The following is a 6,073-nucleotide window of genomic DNA, read 5'->3' as shown; positions in this document are numbered from 1 at the left end:
ACTCACCTATGGGTTTTAAGAAAAATGAAAGACATTCTTGCAATAATTTTCAGAGACAAAAGAGATGAGGGCTGGAAGATGCAGCTCAGGACATGAAGCTCACCACAAAGAGTGATGAGTGCTGTCAGAGAAATAACTACATTGAGAACTATCCTAACAATGTGAATGAATGAGGGAAGTAGAAAGCTGGTCTCGAGTACAGGTGTAGGGGGGTAGTGGGGAGGAGGGAGATTTGGGACATTGGTGATAAAAATGTTGCACCAGTGAAGGGGGGGTGTTCTTTACATGACTGAAATCATATAACTACAATCATATTTGTAATCATGGTGTTTAAATAAAGATAATTTAAAAAATTTACGGGTACACCCATCTTGCAGCTGAAATCTCTGGGGCACCCTCAGGAGGGGCATGGGCTGAGCCCCCTCCCTGCTAATACCCCAACATCCACACTCACATTCCACCATTGCCACCATGCCAATGGCCCAATTTCTCCACTAATCTTGGCAGACACACCTAACTGACAAAAACTCTAAACATGTCAGTTTGGGGACTGAAAATTCTAGGGTCTTCTCAGAGTGGGGGCAGGCAGCTTTCTCATTCCTATGTGCTTCCAGAAGCCCCTGAAGCTACGTCCACATCCATATCCAGTGTCTCCACAAATCCTGGAATTCCTGGAGCATATGATTGTATATGTATCAAATTCCTCAATACTGACACCCAGGAAGAACACAGCAAATTAGATAAGAAAGAAGCATAGAAGCCACCTAAGCTCAACAAATATCAACAAGACAAAATGCACAAGTAGCAACAAACACCTTAGTAAACCTTCAGTTAATGATTCAATGACCCCCCTTGGGAGATATAACAATTTTCATAAATTGTCTGTTACTTGTTAGATATACTGACATCCAGGAAGTAAATATGCTTAGCTAGAAAAATATTAGTCTAGTCTAAAGAGAGGGACTTAGGGGCCTTAGGGGGCCCGGAGAGATAGCACAGCGGCGTTTGCCTTGCAAGCAGCCGATCCAGGACCAAAGGTGGTTGGTTCGAATCCCGGTGTCCCATATGGTCCCCCGTGCCTGCCAGGAGCTATTTCTGAGCAGCCAGCCAGGAGTAACCCCTGAGCACTGCCAGGTGTGACCCAAAAACCAAAAAAAAAAAAAAAGGTAACTTAGGGATCCTTCATTACTAATTACTATAATGTAGGCTGTTTTACCTCAACCTCAGCCATGGGGGTCCTGAGGATGGAGAGAACAGGTGCCTGGCCCAGATGAGGGTAAATTCACCCTCTACTTGCATGTGACTCTGACTTTCCCCCTTTCCTTTCCTTTGCAGCTGTTGTTTCTAGGACCAAGAGTCATGTACATGCTGGATTGTGAGACTTATACACTTGTCTTAAGTGCTGGATAGGGAGGGCGCACAAATGAGTAGTGATATCAGAACATACATGGTTGTGAGGCACCAGAAAGTGCCCGGTCTGGTGCAGTGCCCTGGAGATGGTGAATCTCAATAGACAAGCTGCAAGGACCTCGACAGACAGGCACAGTATCAGGGGTTAAACTCTTGTCCCAGGCTTGCAAGACAGGCACTGCCATCATCCACTGTCCTCTACCTCTGTTTAGCTTTTTAAGAATTACTTTTTGAGGACATTGGGGCAATATCCAGTGGTGTACAAGTTTATTCCTGGCTGTGTTCAGGGATCACTCCTGGAGATAATTGGGGGACCCTATGGGATTCTGAGATCAAACCAGGGTTGGCTGCATACAAGGCAAGTTAATCTCTATAGTAAATCTTTGCGTTCACTGTCTTGGTTTTTTTTTTTTGCAGTTTGTTTATTTGTTTGTTTATTTATTTATTTATTTATTTATTGGTTTGGGGGCCACACCCAGTGATGCTCAGGGGTTAGTCCTAGCTCTGCACTCAGAAATCGCTCCTGGCAAGCTCGGGGGACCATATGGGATGCTAGGAACCAAACCAGGTTCATGCTGGGTTGGCCATATGCAAGGCAAATGCCTCACCGCTCTGCTATTTCTCTGGCCCCTTGCTTTTAAATTGTACTGTATAGTCTGAATTTTTCTTTATTTGGGGTTAGGAGTTTGGAGGCATTCTTGGTAGTACAAGAATGCTCCCAGCTCTAGAATTGGGTGTTGGTCCCAACAGTGCTCAGTAAATCATGCAGTGCCAGGCCTCCTGCATGCAATGCCTACAATCAGTCCTTTGCATTATCTCTCTGGCTGGCCCCTACCCTAGATTTTTAATAATTGTAAATGATTAGAAAACTAGGACTCTGCCAAGAGTAGAGCTTGGGGCTAGAAGAGTTGCCCAGATAGCTTAGTAGAAGCTGGTGGAAGCCATATGGTTGGCTATAAAGCAAAGGCCTTTCCTATTGAAATGCTGTCACCTTCGAGCTCTCCCAGAAGACAGATACAACCATGGGAATCATGTCTATGAGAGATGGAACCAGGGCCAGGTGACAGCACTGGGGCTTTGTTCTAAGACACCAAGTGACTTCCAGTGGAGGGAGGTGCAGCTTCCTGCCTAGCTACCTCAGTCTCTACCCACCCAGAGCTCTGCCCAGCACCTGGCCAGCTCCACGAGACCTTTCCCCAGAGTATCCTCTCAGGGCACGAGAACTCAGCCTGGTTCTGCTCTGTTCATAGCACAGAGATAGGTCTGTGCATCAGAAACGCATCTCAGGGCCAGGGAAACTGACTCCCGTCATGGCCTAGGTGTGGTGAGGATGACAAGGGGAAAGAGGCAGAACTAGAGGGTGACCCCTGACCTGGAGGGGAGTCAGAGCTGGGGGAAATGGGGCAAGTACAGAGTGGGAGAGCTGGGGAACAGTCTGTGGAGGCTGGCTTGCCTTGTCTTCTAGACTTGCACATCTTGTGGGAAATGATGCCATTCTCTACAAGTAAACTCCTCTCTCTATCTCTCTCTCTCTTTCTCTCTATCTCCCTCTCTCTCCTTCCTCCCTCCTCTCTCTCCAGTGTTCGCTTTGGCAGCACATATACTAAAATTGGAATGATACAGAGAAGATTAGCATTTCCTCCTCTCTCTCTCCTCTCCTCTCTCTCTCTCTCTCTCTCTCTCTCTCTCTCTCTCTCTCTCTCTCTCCTCCATCCTCTCTTCTTAAGAAGGAACCAGCAAGAACTAGGAAATCAGGACTGCTCTCCACTCTGACCATCATTGATGGTTCTATTTTCCTGTTCCTAGTTTCCAAATTCACCATGTTTACCACCACCACCACCACCACCACACACTCAACCCAGGCTTCCTTCTCCCTACTATAGGTCACAAAGGCAGGGAGCTGCCCCGGCCATCAGCACCCCTTCCTATGGCAGTGGTGGGAGGTAGTCTTGAGGGGAGGTAGACTTGAGCAATGTAGACTTGAGGTAGTCTTCATTCTCTGCATTTCTTTGCTTCTCTTCTGTGACCTGGAAGCCACTGACTTCTGCAGTGTTGGGTACTCAAAGAAGCTTTTACTTCATATTACCCCTGAGGTCAATGCTCTGATATATTTGTTCATGGTTGTTTGGGGAGTTTGTTTTGGTTATGGGGTGTTTGTTTTGGTTTTGGCCACACCCTGTGCTGTTCAGGGATCACTCCTGGCTCATATGGGATCATAAGGGATGCAGGAGATCGAGCCTGGATTGGCCAAAGCTGTCAAGACCATTCCCTGCTCCCAAACAGCTTCTGCTCACCACCACTGCCCTCTGGCAGTCAGCTGGCAAGTCCAAACCCAGATCCTACCTACCACAGGAACTCAGGCAGGTGCCACAGGCTTCTGCATAGACAACATCTTTCTCACACAGCTGCCACCCCAGAGGTGAGTGGCCAGTGCCTGGGGCCCTCGGATTCAGTGGTTAGTTCTGTGCAATGGGGGTTGGCATGAGGTGAGTTGGGCAATCAGTGTTCACATCTGACTCTTCACCCACACGCACACTAGGGTGCCTAAGAACTGGAGATGCCCATATGGCAGGAAATGAGTATTTGAGAAGGTGCAAGCAGAGACTCAGGTGGGAGTGAGGGGCCTGCATTTCCAAGCTGTGTCTCTTCTGCAAGCAGCAGGCAGCTGTAGGTCCCGGCAATGTATTTAGCAATAGCCTAGAAACCTCTCTGGCCCTCTCTCCAAGGCAACCACCACCTACTACTGAGCAGCCACCTAATGCCTGCAGCGCCTTGCACCCTGCCCTTGCCTCCCAAGTTGCCCCTTTGCAAAGAGGAGGGGGCCCTTGTCTCTATGTATTCTCCCTGGCCTTCCTGCATGCAGCCTCCCCTCGGCTGAAGTGATGATCAGCTGGCAATGCAGAGAGTGAAGAGGTTCCTTACACCTCCAGACAGGGATTACTACCTTGCTCTTTCTAGCAGAAAAAGCTGGTGCCAACCATGCCCACTCCTCATCCAACACCATTCACTAGGCAAGCAGGTGCTGGGAGAGAAGCCAGATGACAAACATCACCTTTGTTTGCAGGAAGGCTGCAGGGAAGGCTGGGAAGGCTCAAAGAGCTAGAGCACATACTTACTTGGCTTGCAGGTGGTCTGGTAAGGTCTCTAGAACCATTGCATGATCTCTCAAGCAATGCTGGGTGGAGAACCCAAGACAAAAAGGATTCAGGTGGAAGGACCGGAGCAATAGCACAGCAGGTAGGCTTTGCACAAAGCTGACCCAGGTTCCATCTCTGGCATCCCATATGGTCCACCAAGCCTGCCAAGAGTGATTTCTGAGCACAGAACCAGAAGTAAATGTTGAGCATCACCCGGTGCTCCCAGATCTACTCTAAGACCCTAGGTGTGCTCATAAAAGCCTGAATGAATTAGTGAGGAGAGAGGACACAACTGGGAAGGATATTAAGCAAGGTATCTGCAGCTTGGAGATCTAACCCACCCTGCAGAGAACCCAGGGCTGAGGCCCTTAAGTCTGCCATCTACTGCCATCTGCTGGAAATTTATCATTATAGCCTCCCAAGTGTGACTCCTGTGACTGAAAACAAATACTGCTGCCATTGTAAAGTGCAGAACATGAACAACTGTATAGAATGAGCCTGGATGTCTTCTCTCGTGCCTGAAAGAATAGGAGGGGGAAAACGGGGTCCCTGCCAGTGTGAAGCTATATTTTATCCACTTCCTTGCTGTCTTGGAATCTCAGGCTTATTAAAAGGCATGAGGGGCCAGCGTGGTGGCGCTAGAGGTAAGGTGTCTGCCTTGCCAGCGCTAGCCTAGGACGGACCTCGGTTCGATCCCCTGGCATCCCATATGGTCCCCCAAGCCAGGAGCGACTTCTGAGCATCAAATGGGTGTGGCCCAAAAACCAAAAAAAAAAAAAATTAAAAGGCATGAGATGGTCTCTGCTGTACTTTCATACACACATACCCTGGGCCTTGGAGAATCCACCCTTTCTTTTTCCATGGGTTCCTCATTTCATCCAAGCTGGCTCCCTGATGGGCTCTGCTGGTACAAGAGACACAAAATGCAGCCTTACCAAGCTCAGTCTAAGGATGGACAATGAACATTTACACTGCATTAGGGGTAGTAGGACACAAGGCATGTGGGGAAAGGTCCTATGATGTCTGAGGATGAGAACAAGGAGCCATGTTCCCAGCAGTGGCCACTGCATGTGCAGCTGGGAGGGTAGCATGGGACCTGTATGGCTTTGGAATTCATTCCTAGTGGGTCCCGGGAGCAACTTGTGGCTTGGCTGATTCCCACTGCTATTTGAGCACAGTGAACTCCACCTTACAGCTGCCAGTGGATAATTGCTTCTCAGGTTTGGAGAGTACAAAGTCTTGCCCAAGATCACACAGTTGGTGAGAGGCAAAGTCAGGTGGGATCCAGGTCTGAGTAATGCTGGAACCCAGCAGTGGTTGATGGTTCAGCTGAAGATGTTACAAGAAAAAGTCACAGGAGCCGGAGGGATAGCACAGTGGTAGTGCGTTTGTCTTGCACACGGCTGCCCAGGACAAACCTGAGTTCGATCCCTGGTGTCCTATATGGTCCCCTGAGTGTCACCAAGTGTGGCCCCAAAAAGAGAAAAAGAAAAGAAAAAGAAAAAGTCATAGCCCAATTCTCGCTC

At 48.6% G+C, this 6,073-nt stretch overlaps 1 pseudogene; it reads left to right on the top strand.

The window, feature by feature from the left end:
• Positions 1-2,989: 2,989 nt before the first annotated feature.
• Positions 2,990-3,052, top strand: LOC126004926 (uncharacterized; annotated as a pseudogene).
• The last annotated feature ends 3,021 nt before the right edge of the window (positions 3,053-6,073 follow it).

The sequence above is a fragment of the Suncus etruscus genome, chromosome 3 (assembly GCF_024139225.1).
Source record: "Suncus etruscus isolate mSunEtr1 chromosome 3, mSunEtr1.pri.cur, whole genome shotgun sequence".
NCBI lineage: Eukaryota > Metazoa > Chordata > Mammalia > Eulipotyphla > Soricidae > Suncus > Suncus etruscus.
Note: the sequence above shows the minus strand (reverse complement) of the source record. Positions and strands in the feature narration are given on the sequence as shown.